Source organism: Anopheles stephensi, unplaced genomic scaffold, assembly GCF_013141755.1.
Source record: "Anopheles stephensi strain Indian unplaced genomic scaffold, UCI_ANSTEP_V1.0 ucontig351, whole genome shotgun sequence".
Lineage (NCBI taxonomy): Eukaryota > Metazoa > Arthropoda > Insecta > Diptera > Culicidae > Anopheles > Anopheles stephensi.
The window spans coordinates 20,130-43,234 of NW_023405293.1; the positions used below are offsets into that span (position 1 = coordinate 20,130).

A 23,105-nucleotide genomic window follows, 5' to 3' on the forward strand; every position below is an offset into this window, starting at 1 on the left:
ACATGTATGGGAGCAAAAGAAATTAATTATTTAATTGATACTGGAGCCTGCTTTAACTTTCTAAGTTTGGAATTAGCAAAAGAGCTAGGGGCATCTTCAATCGATTATAATGATATTATAAAATTTGCTAGTTTTGATGGAACAGTATCCGAAACTGTAGGTTCAATTCTAATTGACTTACATATTGGTAGGCCAACATACCCAATAAAATTTTGCATAATTAAAACACTTAATGTCCCAGGAATTTTGGGGGCAGAATTTCTAAAGGAATACACAATAAAAGTCGATAAATACTTTCAAAGCATATCCTTAAAAATTCCAGTTAACGGAGAGGTCAATGAAAGTAATATTGAAAAATTAACCATTAATAGCTTTGAATGCGATTTAGCTTCCCCCACAGAAGATTTCGAACTACTTCCACACATTGAGAAACAAGAAATAGATTGTGATGTAGTTGAAACAAGTAAGGAGATACAACTGATAGGTTCTGAAAGATATGTGGAATTGTTGAGAAAAATAAGTCTTGATCATTTAGAACAGACTACAGCAAAGGATATAAAAAATATCATTAATGATTTTAAAAATATATTTTATTTGCCAGGGGATAATTTAACATATACAGATGCAGCATCACATGAAATAGAAACAAACTCTAATATCCCCATTTACAAACGACTGTATAGATTTCCGGCAGCATTAAATACGATTATGGAGTTACATATAGAGGAAATGTTAAAACAACAAATTATAAGACCTAGTAAGAGCCCTTGGAATGCTCCTGTGATGTGCATACCAAAAAAATCTGATGTTGATGGGGAAAGAAAATACCGAATTGTTGTTGATTTTCGAGCTCTCAATGCAATTACAAAGCCTTTCATTTATCCAATTCCTCGGATAGATGATATCATGGATAACATTGGCCAAAGTAAATATTTTTCCACAATTGATCTGAAATCCGGGTTTTTCCAAATACCTATAGCACGTAAAGACGCTGCGAAAACAGCATTTTCAACGTCCAAAGGACATTATGAGTTTTTAAGAATGCCAATGGGTTTGAAAAATAGTCCTTCAACTTTCCAGAAACTTATGAACACAGTTCTTTACGCTATACAACCCGTTAAGGCATTCGTGTACTTAGACGATATTGTAGTGTTTGGTGAATCAGAAGAGGAACACAATCTGAATTTGGTGAAAGTTCTAAACGGATTAAAACAGCACAACCTCAAGATTGAGCCATCAAAATGTAAAATTCTTCATAAACAAATAAACTATTTGGGCCACACTATAAATGAGGAAGGGATTAAACCTACTTCAGCTAATGTAAAATCTATTTTAAATATGCCAATTCCAAAAACTCTCAAGGAGCTACGTTCGTTTTTGGGAACCATTAATTTTTATGGGAAATTTCTTCCAAACGTTTCCAATATTCGCAAACCATTGCACGAATTATTAAAGAAAAATACAAATTTTGTTTGGAATGAATGCTGTCAGCTAGCATTTGAAAAATTAAAACAACTTCTTACTTCTGAGCCTTTATCAGTACGTCCTAACTATAATGATGTTTTTGTAATCACCACTGATGCCAGTGATTACGCTCTCGGAGCAGTCCTTTCGAATGAGAAAACCATTGAAAGGCCAATTGCTTATGCTAGCAAAACTCTTGTGGGAGCAGAGAAACGATACCACCCAATCGAGAAAGAGCTTTTGGCGATCGTGTGGGCCGTAGAGCACTTTAAACATTATGTCTATGGACAGAAGTTCATCATATACACTGATCATAGACCATTAGTGTCGATATGGAGACTCAAAGAAAATTCTCCAATATTATCGCGATTGCGATTAAGGCTCCAGGGATTACAATGTGAAATAAGGTATAGAAAAGGGAAGGAGAATGTGGTTGCCGATTTTTTATCAAGGCTTCCTCAAATTAAACTAAGGGAAATACAAGAAGATGGACAAATTAAAACGGTAGCAGTCATCACACGCCAACAAATCAAGAAAAACCTTATTCCAAATAACGTAGAGGAAAGTATCGGCGGGCAAACAATGAAGGATACTAAACAGACAAATCACTGGGAAGATTTAATGAAAATGGATTTGGAAAGGGAAACAAGCGAAAAAGAAATACAGAGGAGGGACAAATTGAACAATTTAAAAGAAAAAGCAAAACTAAAATTTCAAAATTACACACCAGGTGCTGATAAAGTGGAAATAGAAAGATCTGAAATTAACACCGTTCTTCAGGAGTTTCACGATGCTCCATTAGGAGGCCACTTAGGAACCAGAAGAATGAAAAGAAGGATTAAGGACTTATTCTTTTGGAAGGGGATGGACAAGGATATCGAAGGGTACGTAAGAAGTTGTAAATCGTGCCAGCTCAATAAGATAGGAAGATGCAACAAAATTCCTATGCAAATCACAACCACCTCAAATTATCCTTTTGAAAAAGTATACATGGATATTGTGATTTTACCAGAATCAGAAAAAGGGAACAAATATGGATTGGTTATCCAAGATGATCTCTCCAGATATCTTATTGTAACGCCCATGGTAAATCAAGAGGCAACAACAGTAGCGAAAGCCTTTGTAGAAGAGGTTATTTGCCTTGTAGGGGTTCCTATAGAATTAGTAACAGACCAGGGCACAAATTTCATGAGTCAGGTCATGAAAGATGTATGTAAGCTTTTAAAAATTAAAAAAATTAATACTTCTGCATACCACCCTCAAGGAAATATAGTTGAAAGAGCGAATAGAGAATTAAAAATATATTTAAGACAATTTGTCGGGAAAAATTATAAAACTTGGGATAGAGTATTACCATATTTCGCTATGGAATACAATACGTGTATAAACACTTCGACAGGGTACACTCCATATGAGTTGGTTTTCGGGAGGAAAGCTAGATTGCCAACATCACTGTATAATCAAAACGAAAGGAAAAGATTGTACTCCGATTTTTGTGAAGAAATGCAAACAAAACTAAGGGAGATGCACTTGATTGCTAGGAAAAATCTTATACAATCGAAACATAAAAGAAAAAAAAAGTACGACCAGAACGCTAATGAGTGGCAACCCATGTGGGGAGAAATGGTACTGGTCCGGAACAATCAAACGGGTGAAGGGCAAAAGTTGCAAGGTATTTGGAGAGGACCGTATGAGGTGGTGGAAATACCAAGCGATCAGACGTGTACAATAAGAAATGGGAAAAGGCTAGAGAAGGTCCACAACAACAGGTTGAAGAGGTTCAACGAATAAAAAAATAAAATAAATGAAAATAGAATAGATTAAAAATTTACCGAGTCTGCCCGGGATAAGGCACGAGAAAAAGGAGGAAATGCCCTGCACTAGGGTTAAGTTTAGATTAGGTAGCGTAGGGAAAACGGAGCAGATTGAGAATAGGGCATAGCTAGGGACTTAAGCAAAATTAAAAATTAGGATAAAAAAAATGTAAATGGATATGCATCAACATTTCTATAATAATGCTAATTTAGCTGATCGGGTTTAAAATTAGGATGTTATCGATTTATAAGCTTATTATATTAATTTTTATGCATATCCATAATAAAAATTTGTAAAATTAGTGAAAAAAAAAAACGTTTGGCAGGCTAACTACACTTTAAGGCACACATCACACGTCACCACTGTACACACATACACTTTGCACGCACACGCACGGAGAGAAGCGGAAAGCAAACAACCGAGTTCATGGCATAGCGGCATAATATTCGATGTTCAATTTAAAGGTTGATCTGGTGCGGTTGAGCGGATGAATTTGATAGGACAAAGTTGATCGAATGCTCCCCCAGAGATTGCTCTTAGTAGAGGATTGAACAGGCACACGGCAAATTATTAGACAGCACCTTAAACAATAAGACGAAACAATAAGCATAGCGAAGCAGATTGTTCGATCCGTATACTTAGGTTGCGAGCGATGCTAATAAGCCAAGAAGCGAGAGATCCTTTATGAGAGACGAAGCGATTGCTTATACACTGCACGTTGTTGAAACACTGTGCACGTTTATTGCGACGGAAGTGGTAGGATAATTGAACAGAATTGATAACAAGGAGACAGCATGCTTGAAATAGAAAGCACATAAACAAATTTTCTTGCTATCGAAAAAAAAAAGCGTAATGAGATGTAGCGACCTTGGCCGCTACGATTATCAGTTTTCGATAAGGCTACGTGTAGCCGCGGCTAAACGGGCGGCCGTGAGAACAAATTGCGGCTGGTTGCGAGAGGAGAACGAGCGAACCGAAATTCGAGAGAGCGAGCGATCGGACGAAGCGGAGTTCGATGATCGAACGGTTTTGCGGTGCGATGGCGAAAAAAAAGGACGATTTTGTTAGCGGTTATCAAGGAGTTTGGTGGTGGTTTCTGGTGCGTGGAATAAAGATTAGTTGGTTTTGGCGTTGAATTAGATAAAAATATTTTATTTATAAAGGAGAAGGAAAGTAGATAGGCGTTTCATGTGGTGACAGCGGAAAAGCGCAATTTTTTTAGCGCAGGTAACATTTCTGACTGGTGTGCAAAAAACGGGATTAGCTGGTGAAATTTTGTTGGTAAGTGGTGGCGGAAAATAGCAGCGTTATAGTGGGTGATATTAAATTGTAGTGAATAATACTACAAATAAGTGCTTTTTAATCTTTTATTAATTCGTTTTAAACATAATTAGAAAAACATCCGTAAATAGTTAAAATAGTTTGTACGATCTTTTTCTTTGTAATTTATCCACAAATCCTTCATTTTTTTTCGTAGTGCGTAAGGTGATGAGCAATAGGGTGTTAGCACATAGGAATAGAGCAATTCAAATTAATACAGGTAGCTTATTTAATATTTGTGCATTCCAACCTACATATACCTTAAACTCCACAACTGTTAGCGAATCCTGTATGAATCAGGAATATAGTTATAAAGAACGCCTCCAGATCCTCAAAGCAGAGCTTCTTAACCAAAGTGTCGAAATCGAAAGAGCGTTAAACGGTACAATTTCAAGTATGGCGTATGAATTTCCGATAGAGAAAGCAATGCTTTACATTCCGGAATATCACGGAACAGCAAAAGATCTGGACGGTTTTCTATATCAAATAGAGTATTTTGCTAAACAAATTCCTGAAGGGGAATCAGAAGAGGACCTCATACGAACGGTAATGTTCAAATTGAAGGGAGAGGCTGCGGGTTCTTTTAATCGAATTTTGGATGATTCGTGGGACAGCGTTAAAATGAATCTGATAAATGTGTTTGGAGAAAAATTTAGCTTGGAAGCCATTTTCCAGCAAGTCGAGACGCTGCAACAAGAGGTCAATGAACCTTTTTCCAAATACAAAGAAAGAGTGATGAAACTTAAAGAACATATTATTAATAATGATAGAACAAATACGGAAGATTCATACGCACTTAAAAACTTAAAAATACATTTCTTAGCTGGTTTAAAGAACCCGGAATTAAAAACTCTTGCGAGAACCAATAAGCATCTCAGTTTTGATGAACTTTTGGAATATCTCCAGGAAGAGGTAGTTCAAATCGAATATATCCGAAAGATCGAGGAAAGATTAAACCGCATGCAATTTTTCGAAACTCACAGCAGTGAGAGTTTCATGAACCCGTGCCCAAACAGCTATAATTACACCTATCCAAATAACCAAACTGCTCCTAACGTAGATTTAAGCACTGATAGTAGAAAACGCTGCGAAAATGTTAACAGTAGCATTAACCATTCACAAATTAGTAGTTTTGAATTTCCCCAACACAACAGTACAACACATAATAATAATCCTCCTAACTTTAATAATAATTATTCACGCCCGAGAAGATACTTTATCACCATATAGAAACAATAATTTACCATAACAACACAATACCTCGAAATAATTTTACACAAGGGCCTTCTCAAAATAACCTCTACACTAACTCTAACAGCTCACACAATCAACAACAATCCGATAATCAAAAAAACTAAAACAAGGAGCACTAGTCAATCTTAATAAAAACACTAGTGTTCCTTCAAGCCAAAACAATATATTCTTCTTCGGTTCATGCCAAGAACATCGGAATAAATCTGATAACGGTTTATGTAGCGATTTGGTAGAAGAGAATGAATTGCTTAATATCGATTATATAAAAGACGGTAAATTAATGGCCAAAGTTTTATCGACATGTATGGGAGCAAAAGAAATTAATTATTTAATTGATACTGGAGCCTGCTTTAACTTTCTAAGTTTGGAATTAGCAAAAGAGCTAGGGGCATCTTCAATCGATTATAATGATATTATAAAATTTGCTAGTTTTGATGGAACAGTATCCGAAACTGTAGGTTCAATTCTAATTGACTTACATATTGGTAGGCCAACATACCCAATAAAATTTTACATAATTAAAACACTTAATGTCCCAGGAATTTTGGGGGCAGAATTTCTAAAGGAATACACAATAAAAGTCGATAAATACTTTCAAAGCATATCCTTAAAAATTCCAGTTAACGGAGAGGTCAATGAAAGTAATATTGAAAAATTAACCATTAATAGCTTTGAATGCGATTTAGCTTCCCCCACATAAGATTTCGAACTACTTCCACACATTGAGAAACAAGAAATAGATTGTGATGTAGTTGAAACAAGTAAGGAGATACAACTGATAGGTTCTGAAAGATATGTGGAATTGTTGAGAAAAATTAGTCTTGATCATTTAGAACAGACTACAGCAAAGGATATAAAAAATATCATTAATGATTTTAAAAATATATTTTATTTGCCAGGGGATAATTTAACATATACAGATGCAGCATCACATGAAATAGAAACAAACTCTAATATCCCCATTTACAAACGACAGTATAGATTTCCGGCAGCATTAAATACGATTATGGAGTTACATATAGAGGAAATGTTAAAACAACAAATTATAAGACCTAGTAAGAGCCCTTGGAATGCTCCTGTGATGTGCATACCAAAAAAATCTGATGTTGATGGGGAAAGAAAATACCGAATTGTTGTTGATTTTCGAGCTCTCAATGCAATTACAAAGCCTTTCATTTATCCAATTCCTCGGATAGATGATATCATGGATAACATTGGCCAAAGTAAATATTTTTCCACAATTGATCTGAAATCCGGGTTTTTCCAAATACCTATAGCACGTAAAGACGCTGCGAAAACAGCATTTTCAACGTCCAAAGGACATTATGAGTTTTTAAGAATGCCAATGGGTTTGAAAAATAGTCCTTCAACTTTCCAGAAACTTATGAACACAGTTCTTTACGCTATACAACCCGTTAAGGCATTCGTGTACTTAGACGATATTGTAGTGTTTGGTGAATCAGAAGAGGAACACAATCTGAATTTGGTGAAAGTTCTAAACGGATTAAAACAGCACAACCTCAAGATTGAGCCATCAAAATGTAAAATTCTTCATAAACAAATAAACTATTTGGGCCACACTATAAATGAGGAAGGGATTAAACCTACTTCAGCTAATGTAAAATCTATTTTAAATATGCCAATTCCAAAAACTCTCAAGGAGCTACGTTCGTTTTTGGGAACCATTAATTTTTATGGGAAATTTCTTCCAAACGTTTCCAATATTCGCAAACCATTGCACGAATTATTAAAGAAAAATACAAATTTTGTTTGGAATGAATGCTGTCAGCTAGCATTTGAAAAATTAAAACAACTTCTTACTTCTGAGCCTTTATCAGTACGTCCTAACTATAATGATGTTTTTGTAATCACCACTGATGCCAGTGATTACGCTCTCGGAGCAGTCCTTTCGAATGAGAAAACCATTGAAAGGCCAATTGCTTATGCTAGCAAAACTCTTGTGGGAGCAGAGAAACGATACCACCCAATCGAGAAAGAGCTTTTGGCGATCGTGTGGGCCGTAGAGCACTTTAAACATTATGTCTATGGACAGAAGTTCATCATATACACTGATCATAGACCATTAGTGTCGATATGGAGACTCAAAGAAAATTCTCCAATATTATCGCGATTGCGATTAAGGCTCCAGGGATTACAATGTGAAATAAGGTATAGAAAAGGGAAGGAGAATGTGGTTGCCGATTTTTTATCAAGGCTTCCTCAAATTAAACTAAGGGAAATACAAGAAGATGGACAAATTAAAACGGTAGCAGTCATCACACGCCAACAAATCAAGAAAAACCTTATTCCAAATAACGTAGAGGAAAGTATCGGCGGGCAAACAATGAAGGATACTAAACAGACAAATCACTGGGAAGATTTAATGAAAATGGATTTGGAAAGGGAAACAAGCGAAAAAGAAATACAGAGGAGGGACAAATTGAACAATTTAAAAGAAAAAGCAAAACTAAAATTTCAAAATTACACACCAGGTGCTGATAAAGTGGAAATAGAAAGATCTGAAATTAACACCGTTCTTCAGGAGTTTCACGATGCTCCATTAGGAGGCCACTTAGGAACCAGAAGAATGAAAAGAAGGATTAAGGACTTATTCTTTTGGAAGGGGATGGACAAGGATATCGAAGGGTACGTAAGAAGTTGTAAATCGTGCCAGCTCAATAAGATAGGAAGATGCAACAAAATTCCTATGCAAATCACAACCACCTCAAATTATCCTTTTGAAAAAGTATACATGGATATTGTGATTTTACCAGAATCAGAAAAAGGGAACAAATATGGATTGGTTATCCAAGATGATCTCTCCAGATATCTTATTGTAACGCCCATGGTAAATCAAGAGGCAACAACAGTAGCGAAAGCCTTTGTAGAAGAGGTTATTTGCCTTGTAGGGGTTCCTATAGAATTAGTAACAGACCAGGGCACAAATTTCATGAGTCAGGTCATGAAAGATGTATGTAAGCTTTTAAAAATTAAAAAAATTAATACTTCTGCATACCACCCTCAAGGAAATATAGTTGAAAGAGCGAATAGAGAATTAAAAATATATTTAAGACAATTTGTCGGGAAAAATTATAAAACTTGGGATAGAGTATTACCATATTTCGCTATGGAATACAATACGTGTATAAACACTTCGACAGGGTACACTCCATATGAGTTGGTTTTCGGGAGGAAAGCTAGATTGCCAACATCACTGTATAATCAAAACGAAAGGAAAAGATTGTACTCCGATTTTTGTGAAGAAATGCAAACAAAACTAAGGGAGATGCACTTGATTGCTAGGAAAAATCTTATACAATCGAAACATAAAAGAAAAAAAAAGTACGACCAGAACGCTAATGAGTGGCAACCCATGTGGGGAGAAATGGTACTGGTCCGGAACAATCAAACGGGTGAAGGGCAAAAGTTGCAAGGTATTTGGAGAGGACCGTATGAGGTGGTGGAAATACCAAGCGATCAGACGTGTACAATAAGAAATGGGAAAAGGCTAGAGAAGGTCCACAACAACAGGTTGAAGAGGTTCAACGAATAAAAAAATAAAATAAATGAAAATAGAATAGATTAAAAATTTACCGAGTCTGCCCGGGATAAGGAACGAGAAAAAGGAGGAAATGCCCTGCACTAGGGTTAAGTTTAGATTAGGTAGCGTAGGGAAAACGGAGCAGATTGAGAATAGGGCATAGCTAGGGACTTAAGCAAAATTAAAAATTAGGATAAAAAAAATGTAAATGGATATGCATCAACATTTCTATAATAATGCTAATTTAGCTGATCGGGTTTAAAATTAGGATGTTATCGATTTATAAGCTTATTATATTAATTTTTATGCATATCCATAATAAAAATTTGTAAAATTAGTGAAAAAAAAAAAACGTTTGGCAGGCTAACTACACTTTAAGGCACACATCACACGTCACCACTGTACACACATACACTTTGCACGCACACGCACGGAGAGAAGCGGAAAGCAAACAACCGAGTTCATGGCATAGCGGCATAATATTCGATGTTCAATTTAAAGGTTGATCTGGTGCGGTTGAGCGGATGAATTTGATAGGACAAAGTTGATCGAATGCTCCCCCAGAGATTGCTCTTAGTAGAGGATTGAACAGGCACACGGCAAATTATTAGACAGCACCTTAAACAATAAGACGAAACAATAAGCATAGCGAAGCAGATTGTTCGATCCGTATACTTAGGTTGCGAGCGATGCTAATAAGCCAAGAAGCGAGAGATCCTTTATGAGAGACGAAGCGATTGCTTATACACTGCACGTTGTTGAAACACTGTGCACGTTTATTGCGACGGAAGTGGTAGGATAATTGAACAGAATTGATAACAAGGAGACAGCATGCTTGAAATAGAAAGCACATAAACAAATTTTCTTGCTATCGAAAAAAAAAAGCGTAATGAGATGTAGCGACCTTGGCCGCTACGATTATCAGTTTTCGATAAGGCTACGTGTAGCCGCGGCTAAACGGGCGGCCGTGAGAACAAATTGCGGCTGGTTGCGAGAGGAGAACGAGCGAACCGAAATTCGAGAGAGCGAGCGATCGGACGAAGCGGAGTTCGATGATCGAACGGTTTTGCGGTGCGATGGCGAAAAAAAAGGACGATTTTGTTAGCGGTTATCAAGGAGTTTGGTGGTGGTTTCTGGTGCGTGGAATAAAGATTAGTTGGTTTTGGCGTTGAATTAGATAAAAATATTTTATTTATAAAGGAGAAGGAAAGTAGATAGGCGTTTCATGTGGTGACAGCGGAAAAGCGCAATTTTTTTAGCGCAGGTAACATTTCTGACTGGATTGCAAAAAAACGGGATTAGCTGGTGAAATTTTGTTGGTAAGTGGTGGCGGAAAATAGCAGCGTTATAGTGGGTGATATTAAATTGTAGTGAATAATACTACAAATAAGTGCTTTTTAATCTTTTATTAATTCGTTTTAAACATAATTAGAAAAACATCCGTAAATAGTTAAAATAGTTTGTACGATCTTTTTCTTTGTAATTTATCCACAAATCCTTCATTTTTTTTCGTAGTGCATAAGGTGATGAGCAATAGGGTGTTAGCACTTAGGAATAGAGCAATTCAAATTAATACAGGTAGCTTATTTAATATTTGTGCATTCCAACCTACATATACCTTAAACTCCACAACTGTTAGCGAATCCTGTATGAATCAGGAATATAGTTATAAAGAACGCCTCCAGATCCTCAAAGCAGAGCTTCTTAACCAAAGTGTCGAAATCGAAAGAGCGTTAAACGGTACAATTTCAAGTATGGCGTATGAATTTCCGATAGAGAAAGCAATGCTTTACATTCCGGAATATCACGGAACAGCAAAAGATCTGGACGGTTTTCTATATCAAATAGAGTATTTTGCTAAACAAATTCCTGAAGGGGAATCAGAAGAGGACCTCATACGAACGGTAATGTTCAAATTGAAGGGAGAGGCTGCGGGTTCTTTTAATCGAATTTTGGATGATTTGTGGGACAGCGTTAAAATGAATCTGATAAATGTGTTTGGAGAAAAATTTAGCTTGGAAGCCATTTTCCAGCAAGTCGAGACGCTGCAACAAGAGGTCAATGAACCTTTTTCCAAATACAAAGAAAGAGTGATGAAACTTAAAGAACATATTATTAATAATGATAGAACAAATACGGAAGATTCATACGCACTTAAAAACTTAAAAATACATTTCTTAGCTGGTTTAAAGAACCCGGAATTAAAAACTCTTGCGAGAACCAATAAGCATCTCAGTTTTGATGAACTTTTGGAATATCTCCAGGAAGAGGTAGTTCAAATCGAATATATCCGAAAGATCGAGGAAAGATTAAACCGCATGCAATTTTTCGAAACTCACAGCAGTGAGAGTTTCATGAACCCGTGCCCAAACAGCTATAATTACACCTATCCAAATAACCAAACTGCTCCTAACGTAGATTTAAGCACTGATAGTAGAAAACGCTGCGAAAATGTTAACAGTAGCATTAACCATTCACAAATTAGTAGTTTTGAATTTCCCCAACACAACAGTACAACACATAATAATAATCCTCCTAACTTTAATAATAATTATTCACGCCCGAGAAGATACTTTATCACCATATAGAAACAATAATTTACCATAACAACACAATACCTCGAAATAATTTTACACAAGGGCCTTCTCAAAATAACCTCTACACTAACTCTAACAGCTCACACAATCAACAACAATCCGATAATCAAAAAAACTAAAACAAGGAGCACTAGTCAATCTTAATAAAAACACTAGTGTTCCTTCAAGCCAAAACAATATATTCTTCTTCGGTTCATGCCAAGAACATCGGAATAAATCTGATAACGGTTTATGTAGCGATTTGGTAGAAGAGAATGAATTGCTTAATATCGATTATATAAAAGACGGTAAATTAATGGCCAAAGTTTTATCGACATGTATGGGAGCAAAAGAAATTAATTATTTAATTGATACTGGAGCCTGCTTTAACTTTCTAAGTTTGGAATTAGCAAAAGAGCTAGGGGCATCTTCAATCGATTATAATGATATTATAAAATTTGCTAGTTTTGATGGAACAGTATCCGAAACTGTAGGTTCAATTCTAATTGACTTACATATTGGTAGGCCAACATACCCAATAAAATTTTACATAATTAAAACACTTAATGTCCCAGGAATTTTGGGGGCAGAATTTCTAAAGGAATACACAATAAAAGTCGATAAATACTTTCAAAGCATATCCTTAAAAATTCCAGTTAACGGAGAGGTCAATGAAAGTAATATTGAAAAATTAACCATTAATAGCTTTGAATGCGATTTAGCTTCCCCCACAGAAGATTTCGAACTACTTCCACACATTGAGAAACAAGAAATAGATTGTGATGTAGTTGAAACAAGTAAGGAGATACAACTGATAGGTTCTGAAAGATATGTGGAATTGTTGAGAAAAATAAGTCTTGATCATTTAGAACAGACTACAGCAAAGGATATAAAAAATATCATTAATGATTTTAAAAATATATTTTATTTGCCAGGGGATAATTTAACATATACAGATGCAGCATCACATGAAATAGAAACAAACTCTAATATCCCCATTTACAAACGACTGTATAGATTTCCGGCAGCATTAAATACGATTATGGAGTTACATATAGAGGAAATGTTAAAACAACAAATTATAAGACCTAGTAAGAGCCCTTGGAATGCTCCTGTGATGTGCATACCAAAAAAATCTGATGTTGATGGGGAAAGAAAATACCGAATTGTTGTTGATTTTCGAGCTCTCAATGCAATTACAAAGCCTTTCATTTATCCAATTCCTCGGATAGATGATATCATGGATAACATTGGCCAAAGTAAATATTTTTCCACAATTGATCTGAAATCCGGGTTTTTCCAAATACCTATAGCACGTAAAGACGCTGCGAAAACAGCATTTTCAACGTCCAAAGGACATTATGAGTTTTTAAGAATGCCAATGGGTTTGAAAAATAGTCCTTCAACTTTCCAGAAACTTATGAACACAGTTCTTTACGCTATACAACCCGTTAAGGCATTCGTGTACTTAGACGATATTGTAGTGTTTGGTGAATCAGAAGAGGAACACAATCTGAATTTGGTGAAAGTTCTAAACGGATTAAAACAGCACAACCTCAAGATTGAGCCATCAAAATGTAAAATTCTTCATAAACAAATAAACTATTTGGGCCACACTATAAATGAGGAAGGGATTAAACCTACTTCAGCTAATGTAAAATCTATTTTAAATATGCCAATTCCAAAAACTCTCAAGGAGCTACGTTCGTTTTTGGGAACCATTAATTTTTATGGGAAATTTCTTCCAAACGTTTCCAATATTCGCAAACCATTGCACGAATTATTAAAGAAAAATACAAATTTTGTTTGGAATGAATGCTGTCAGCTAGCATTTGAAAAATTAAAACAACTTCTTACTTCTGAGCCTTTATCAGTACGTCCTAACTATAATGATGTTTTTGTAATCACCACTGATGCCAGTGATTACGCTCTCGGAGCAGTCCTTTCGAATGAGAAAACCATTGAAAGGCCAATTGCTTATGCTAGCAAAACTCTTGTGGGAGCAGAGAAACGATACCACCCAATCGAGAAAGAGCTTTTGGCGATCGTGTGGGCCGTAGAGCACTTTAAACATTATGTCTATGGACAGAAGTTCATCATATACACTGATCATAGACCATTAGTGTCGATATGGAGACTCAAAGAAAATTCTCCAATATTATCGCGATTGCGATTAAGGCTCCAGGGATTACAATGTGAAATAAGGTATAGAAAAGGGAAGGAGAATGTGGTTGCCGATTTTTTATCAAGGCTTCCTCAAATTAAACTAAGGGAAATACAAGAAGATGGACAAATTAAAACGGTAGCAGTCATCACACGCCAACAAATCAAGAAAAACCTTATTCCAAATAACGTAGAGGAAAGTATCGGCGGGCAAACAATGAAGGATACTAAACAGACAAATCACTGGGAAGATTTAATGAAAATGGATTTGGAAAGGGAAACAAGCGAAAAAGAAATACAGAGGAGGGACAAATTGAACAATTTAAAAGAAAAAGCAAAACTAAAATTTCAAAATTACACACCAGGTGCTGATAAAGTGGAAATAGAAAGATCTGAAATTAACACCGTTCTTCAGGAGTTTCACGATGCTCCATTAGGAGGCCACTTAGGAACCAGAAGAATGAAAAGAAGGATTAAGGACTTATTCTTTTGGAAGGGGATGGACAAGGATATCGAAGGGTACGTAAGAAGTTGTAAATCGTGCCAGCTCAATAAGATAGGAAGATGCAACAAAATTCCTATGCAAATCACAACCACCTCAAATTATCCTTTTGAAAAAGTATACATGGATATTGTGATTTTACCAGAATCAGAAAAAGGGAACAAATATGGATTGGTTATCCAAGATGATCTCTCCAGATATCTTATTGTAACGCCCATGGTAAATCAAGAGGCAACAACAGTAGCGAAAGCCTTTGTAGAAGAGGTTATTTGCCTTGTAGGGGTTCCTATAGAATTAGTAACAGACCAGGGCACAAATTTCATGAGTCAGGTCATGAAAGATGTATGTAAGCTTTTAAAAATTAAAAAAATTAATACTTCTGCATACCACCCTCAAGGAAATATAGTTGAAAGAGCGAATAGAGAATTAAAAATATATTTAAGACAATTTGTCGGGAAAAATTATAAAACTTGGGATAGAGTATTACCATATTTCGCTATGGAATACAATACGTGTATAAACACTTCGACAGGGTACACTCCATATGAGTTGGTTTTCGGGAGGAAAGCTAGATTGCCAACATCACTGTATAATCAAAACGAAAGGAAAAGATTGTACTCCGATTTTTGTGAAGAAATGCAAACAAAACTAAGGGAGATGCACTTGATTGCTAGGAAAAATCTTATACAATCGAAACATAAAAGAAAAAAAAAGTACGACCAGAACGCTAATGAGTGGCAACCCATGTGGGGAGAAATGGTACTGGTCCGGAACAATCAAACGGGTGAAGGGCAAAAGTTGCAAGGTATTTGGAGAGGACCGTATGAGGTGGTGGAAATACCAAGCGATCAGACGTGTACAATAAGAAATGGGAAAAGGCTAGAGAAGGTCCACAACAACAGGTTGAAGAGGTTCAACGAATAAAAAAATAAAATAAATGAAAATAGAATAGATTAAAAATTTACCGAGTCTGCCCGGGATAAGGCACGAGAAAAAGGAGGAAATGCCCTGCACTAGGGTTAAGTTTAGATTAGGTAGCGTAGGGAAAACGGAGCAGATTGAGAATAGGGCATAGCTAGGGACTTAAGCAAAATTAAAAATTAGGATAAAAAAAATGTAAATGGATATGCATCAACATTTCTATAATAATGCTAATTTAGCTGATCGGGTTTAAAATTAGGATGTTATCGATTTATAAGCTTATTATATTAATTTTTATGCATATCCATAATAAAAATTTGTAAAATTAGTGAAAAAAAAAAACGTTTGGCAGGCTAACTACACTTTAAGGCACACATCACACGTCACCACTGTACACACATACACTTTGCACGCACACGCACGGAGAGAAGCGGAAAGCAAACAACCGAGTTCATGGCATAGCGGCATAATATTCGATGTTCAATTTAAAGGTTGATCTGGTGCGGTTGAGCGGATGAATTTGATAGGACAAAGTTGATCGAATGCTCCCCCAGAGATTGCTCTTAGTAGAGGATTGAACAGGCACACGGCAAATTATTAGACAGCACCTTAAACAATAAGACGAAACAATAAGCATAGCGAAGCAGATTGTTCGATCCGTATACTTAGGTTGCGAGCGATGCTAATAAGCCAAGAAGCGAGAGATCCTTTATGAGAGACGAAGCGATTGCTTATACACTGCACGTTGTTGAAACACTGTGCACGTTTATTGCGACGGAAGTGGTAGGATAATTGAACAGAATTGATAACAAGGAGACAGCATGCTTGAAATAGAAAGCACATAAACAAATTTTCTTGCTATCGAAAAAAAAAAGCGTAATGAGATGTAGCGACCTTGGCCGCTACGATTATCAGTTTTCGATAAGGCTACGTGTAGCCGCGGCTAAACGGGCGGCCGTGAGAACAAATTGCGGCTGGTTGCGAGAGGAGAACGAGCGAACCGAAATTCGAGAGAGCGAGCGATCGGACGAAGCGGAGTTCGATGATCGAACGGTTTTGCGGTGCGATGGCGAAAAAAAAGGACGATTTTGTTAGCGGTTATCAAGGAGTTTGGTGGTGGTTTCTGGTGCGTGGAATAAAGATTAGTTGGTTTTGGCGTTGAATTAGATAAAAATATTTTATTTATAAAGGAGAAGGAAAGTAGATAGGCGTTTCATGTGGTGACAGCGGAAAAGCGCAATTTTTTTAGCGCAGGTAACATTTCTGACTGGTGTGCAAAAAACGGGATTAGCTGGTGAAATTTTGTTGGTAAGTGGTGGCGGAAAATAGCAGCGTTATAGTGGGTGATATTAAATTGTAGTGAATAATACTACAAATAAGTGCTTTTTAATCTTTTATTAATTCGTTTTAAACATAATTAGAAAAACATCCGTAAATAGTTAAAATAGTTTGTACGATCTTTTTCTTTGTAATTTATCCACAAATCCTTCATTTTTTTTCGTAGTGCGTAAGGTGATGAGCAATAGGGTGTTAGCACATAGGAATAGAGCAATTCAAATTAATACAGGTAGCTTATTTAATATTTGTGCATTCCAACCTACATATACCTTAAACTCCACAACTGTTAGCGAATCCTGTATGAATCAGGAATATAGTTATAAAGAACGCCTCCAGATCCTCAAAGCAGAGCTTCTTAACCAAAGTGTCGAAATCGAAAGAGCGTTAAACGGTACAATTTCAAGTATGGCGTATGAATTTCCGATAGAGAAAGCAATGCTTTACATTCCGGAATATCACGGAACAGCAAAAGATCTGGACGGTTTTCTATATCAAATAGAGTATTTTGCTAAACAAATTCCTGAAGGGGAATCAGAAGAGGACCTCATACGAACGGTAATGTTCAAATTGAAGGGAGAGGCTGCGGGTTCTTTTAATCGAATTTTGGATGATTCGTGGGACAGCGTTAAAATGAATCTGATAAAAGTGTTTGGAGAAAAATTTAGCTTGGAAGCCATTTTCCAGCAAGTCGAGACGCTGCAACAAGAGGTCAATGAACCTTTTTCCAAATACAAAGAAAGAGTGATGAAACTTAAAGAACATATTATTAATAATGATAGAACAAATACGGAAGATTCATACGCACTTAAAAACTTAAAAATACATTTCTTAGCTGGTTTAAAGAACCCGGAATTAAAAACTCTTGCGAGAACCAATAAGCATCTCAGTTTTGATGAACTTTTGGAATATCTCCAGGAAGAGGTAGTTCAAATCGAATATATCCGAAAGATCGAGGAAAGATTAAACCGCATGCAATTTTTCGAAACTCACAGCAGTGAGAGTTTCATGAACCCGTGCCCAAACAGCTATAATTACACCTATCCAAATAACCAAACTGCTCCTAACGTAGATTTAAGCACTGATAGTAGAAAACGCTGCGAAAATGTTAACAGTAGCATTAACCATTCACAAATTAGTAGTTTTGAATTTCCCCAACACAACAGTACAACACATAATAATAATCCTCCTAACTTTAATAATAATTATTCACGCCCGAGAAGATACTTTATCACCATATAGAAACAATAATTTACCATAACAACACAATACCTCGAAATAATTTTACACAAGGGCCTTCTCAAAATAACCTCTACACTAACTCTAACAGCTCACACAATCAACAACAATCCGATAATCAAAAAAACTAAAACAAGGAGCACTAGTCAATCTTAATAAAAACACTAGTGTTCCTTCAAGCCAAAACAATATATTCTTCTTCGGTTCATGCCAAGAACATCGGAATAAATCTGATAACGGTTTATGTAGCGATTTGGTAGAAGAGAATGAATTGCTTAATATCGATTATATAAAAGACGGTAAATTAATGGCCAAAGTTTTATCGACATGTATGGGAGCAAAAGAAATTAATTATTTAATTGATACTGGAGCCTGCTTTAACTTTCTAAGTTTGGAATTAGCAAAAGAGCTAGGGGCATCTTCAATCGATTATAATGATATTATAAAATTTGCTAGTTTTGATGGAACAGTATCCGAAACTGTAGGTTCAATTCTAATTGACTTACATATTGGTAGGCCAACATACCCAATAAAATTTTACATAATTAAAACACTTAATGTCCCAGGAATTTTGGGGGCAGAATTTCTAAAGGAATACACAATAAAAGTCGATAAATACTTTCAAAGCATATCCTTAAAAATTCCAGTTAACGGAGAGGTCAATGAAAGTAATATTGAAAAATTAACCATTAATAGCTTTGAATGCGATTTAGCTTCCCCCACATAAGATTTCGAACTACTTCCACACATTGAGAAACAAGAAATAGATTGTGATGTAGTTGAAACAAGTAAGGAGATACAACTGATAGGTTCTGAAAGATATGTGGAATTGTTGAGAAAAATTAGTCTTGATCATTTAGAACAGACTACAGCAAAGGATATAAAAAATATCATTAATGATTTTAAAAATATATTTTATTTGCCAGGGGATAATTTAACATATACAGATGCAGCATCACATGAAATAGAAACAAACTCTAATATCCCCATTTACAAACGACAGTATAGATTTCCGGCAGCATTAAATACGATTATGGAGTTACATATAGAGGAAATGTTAAAACAACAAATTATAAGACCTAGTAAGAGCCCTTGGAATGCTCCTGTGATGTGCATACCAAAAAAATCTGATGTTGATGGGGAAAGAAAATACCGAATTGTTGTTGATTTTCGAGCTCTCAATGCAATTACAAAGCCTTTCATTTATCCAATTCCTCGGATAGATGATATCATGGATAACATTGGCCAAAGTAAATATTTTTCCACAATTGATCTGAAATCCGGGTTTTTCCAAATACCTATAGCACGTAAAGACGCTGCGAAAACAGCATTTTCAACGTCCAAAGGACATTATGAGTTTTTAAGAATGCCAATGGGTTTGAAAAATAGTCCTTCAACTTTCCAGAAACTTATGAACACAGTTCTTTACGCTATACAACCCGTTAAGGCATTCGTGTACTTAGACGATATTGTAGTGTTTGGTGAATCAGAAGAGGAACACAATCTGAATTTGGTGAAAGTTCTAAACGGATTAAAACAGCACAACCTCAAGATTGAGCCATCAAAATGTAAAATTCTTCATAAACAAATAAACTATTTGGGCCACACTATAAATGAGGAAGGGATTAAACCTACTTCAGCTAATGTAAAATCTATTTTAAATATGCCAATTCCAAAAACTCTCAAGGAGCTACGTTCGTTTTTGGGAACCATTAATTTTTATGGGAAATTTCTTCCAAACGTTTCCAATATTCGCAAACCATTGCACGAATTATTAAAGAAAAATACAAATTTTGTTTGGAATGAATGCTGTCAGCTAGCATTTGAAAAATTAAAACAACTTCTTACTTCTGAGCCTTTATCAGTACGTCCTAACTATAATGATGTTTTTGTAATCACCACTGATGCCAGTGATTACGCTCTCGGAGCAGTCCTTTCGAATGAGAAAACCATTGAAAGGCCAATTGCTTATGCTAGCAAAACTCTTGTGGGAGCAGAGAAACGATACCACCCAATCGAGAAAGAGCTTTTGGCGATCGTGTGGGCCGTAGAGCACTTTAAACATTATGTCTATGGACAGAAGTTCATCATATACACTGATCATAGACCATTAGTGTCGATATGGAGACTCAAAGAAAATTCTCCAATATTATCGCGATTGCGATTAAGGCTCCAGGGATTACAATGTGAAATAAGGTATAGAAAAGGGAAGGAGAATGTGGTTGCCGATTTTTTATCAAGGCTTCCTCAAATTAAACTAAGGGAAATACAAGAAGATGGACAAATTAAAACGGTAGCAGTCATCACACGCCAACAAATCAAGAAAAACCTTATTCCAAATAACGTAGAGGAAAGTATCGGCGGGCAAACAATGAAGGATACTAAACAGACAAATCACTGGGAAGATTTAATGAAAATGGATTTGGAAAGGGAAACAAGCGAAAAAGAAATACAGAGGAGGGACAAATTGAACAATTTAAAAGAAAAAGCAAAACTAAAATTTCAAAATTACACACCAGGTGCTGATAAAGTGGAAATAGAAAGATCTGAAATTAACACCGTTCTTCAGGAGTTTCACGATGCTCCATTAGGAGGCCACTTAGGAACCAGAAGAATGAAAAGAAGGATTAAGGACTTATTCTTTTGGAAGGGGATGGACAAGGATATCGAAGGGTACGTAAGAAGTTGTAAATCGTGCCAGCTCAATAAGATAGGAAGATGCAACAAAATTCCTATGCAAATCACAACCACCTCAAATTATCCTTTTGAAAAAGTATACATGGATATTGTGATTTTACCAGAATCAGAAAAAGGGAACAAATATGGATTGGTTATCCAAGATGATCTCTCCAGATATCTTATTGTAACGCCCATGGTAAATCAAGAGGCAACAACAGTAGCGAAAGCCTTTGTAGAAGAGGTTATTTGCCTTGTAGGGGTTCCTATAGAATTAGTAACAGACCAGGGCACAAATTTCATGAGTCAGGTCATGAAAGATGTATGTAAGCTTTTAAAAATTAAAAAAATTAATACTTCTGCATACCACCCTCAAGGAAATATAGTTGAAAGAGCGAATAGAGAATTAAAAATATATTTAAGACAATTTGTCGGGAAAAATTATAAAACTTGGGATAGAGTATTACCATATTTCGCTATGGAATACAATACGTGTATAAACACTTCGACAGGGTACACTCCATATGAGTTGGTTTTCGGGAGGAAAGCTAGATTGCCAACATCACTGTATAATCAAAACGAAAGGAAAAGATTGTACTCCGATTTTTGTGAAGAAATGCAAACAAAACTAAGGGAGATGCACTTGATTGCTAGGAAAAATCTTATACAATCGAAACATAAAAGAAAAAAAAAGTACGACCAGAACGCTAATGAGTGGCAACCCATGTGGGGAGAAATGGTACTGGTCCGGAACAATCAAACGGGTGAAGGGCAAAAGTTGCAAGGTATTTGGAGAGGACCGTATGAGGTGGTGGAAATACCAAGCGATCAGACGTGTACAATAAGAAATGGGAAAAGGCTAGAGAAGGTCCACAACAACAGGTTGAAGAGGTTCAACGAATAAAAAATAAAATAAATGAAAATAGAATAGATTAAAAATTTACCGAGTCTGCCCGGGATAAGGCACGTGCAAAAGGAGGAAATGCCCTGCACTAGGGTTAAGTTTAGATAAGGTAGTGTAGGGAAAACGGAGCAGATTGAGAATAGGGCATAGCTAGGGACTTAAGCAAAACTTAAAATTAGGATAAAAAAAAATGTAAATGGATATGCATCAACATTTCTATAATAATGCTAATTTAGCTGATCGGGTTTAAAATTAGGATGTTATCGATTTATAAGCTTATTATATTAATTTTTATGCATATCCATAATAAAAATTTGTAAAAATAGTGAAAAAAAAAAAAAAAAGTTTGGCAGGCTAACTACACTTTAAGGCACACATCACACGTCACCACTGTACACACATACACTTTGCACGCACGGGTAGAACGCTACACGCACGGAGAGAAGCGGAAAGCAAACAACCGAGTTCATGGCATAGCGGCATAATATTCGATGTTCAATTTAAAGGTTGATCTGGTGCGGTTGAGCGGATGAATTTGATAGGACAAAGTTGTTCGAATGCTCCCCCAGAGATTGCTCTTAGTAGAGGATTGAACAGGCACACGGCAAATTATTAGACAGCACCTTAAACAATAAGACGAAACAATAAGCACAGCGAAGCAGATTGTTCGATCCGTATACTTAGGTTGCGAGCGATGCTAATAAGCCAAGAAGCGAGAGATCCTTTATGAGAGACGAAGCGATTGCTTATACACTGCACGTTGTTGAAACACTGTGCACGTTTATTGCGACGGAAGTGGTAGGATAATTGAACAGAATTGATAACAAGGAGACAGCATGCTTGAAATAGAAAGCACATAAACAAATTTTCTTGCTATCGAAAAAAAAAAGCGTAATGAGATGTAGCGACCTTGGCCGCTACGATTATCAGTTTTCGATAAGGCTACGTGTAGCCGCGGCTAAACGGGCGGCCGTGAGAACAAATTGCGGCTGGTTGCGAGAGGAGAACGAGCGAACCGAAATTCGAGAGAGCGAGCGATCGGACGAAGCGGAGTTCGATGATCGAACGGTTTTGCGGTGCGATGGCGAAAAAAAGGACGATTTTGTTAGCGGTTATCAAGGAGTTTGGTGGTGGTTTCTGGTGCGTGGAATAAATATTAGTTGGTTTTGGCGTTGAATTAGATAAAAATATTTTATTTATAAAGGAGAAGGAAAGTAGATAGGCGTTTCAGGGGTATCAAAGCGATACCCTCGATGAATAGGCGTACCAACTGAGTACGAAATGAAGGTCCCCGAAGTCGTCAAACAAGTTGTAGGAGGTGTCCAAAGAACGGAAAGGGTTCCATATTCGGCTTTTCCTACTATATGCTTCCCTGATGGCAAATCCAAGGAGTAG

General features: G+C 36.3%; 3 long non-coding RNA genes across 3 annotated transcripts; all 3 read right to left on the reverse strand.

Moving 5' to 3' along the window:
* Nucleotides 1–3,451: 3,451 nt before the first annotated feature.
* Nucleotides 3,452–4,124, reverse strand: LOC118516604. Its single transcript, XR_004907956.1, has 2 exons — nt 3,918–4,124; nt 3,452–3,860 (listed from the first exon to the last, which is right to left on the reverse strand). It is a non-coding gene; the product is annotated as an uncharacterized LOC118516604 (long non-coding RNA).
* A 5,478-nt stretch (nt 4,125–9,602) lies between these two features.
* Nucleotides 9,603–10,276, reverse strand: LOC118516601. Its single transcript, XR_004907954.1, has 2 exons — nt 10,070–10,276; nt 9,603–10,012 (listed from the first exon to the last, which is right to left on the reverse strand). It is a non-coding gene; the product is annotated as an uncharacterized LOC118516601 (long non-coding RNA).
* An 11,630-nt stretch (nt 10,277–21,906) lies between these two features.
* On the reverse strand, nt 21,907–22,607 carry LOC118516602. Its single transcript, XR_004907955.1, has 2 exons — nt 22,391–22,607; nt 21,907–22,333 (listed from the first exon to the last, which is right to left on the reverse strand). It is a non-coding gene; the product is annotated as an uncharacterized LOC118516602 (long non-coding RNA).
* Between the last annotated feature and the right edge of the window lie 498 nt (nt 22,608–23,105).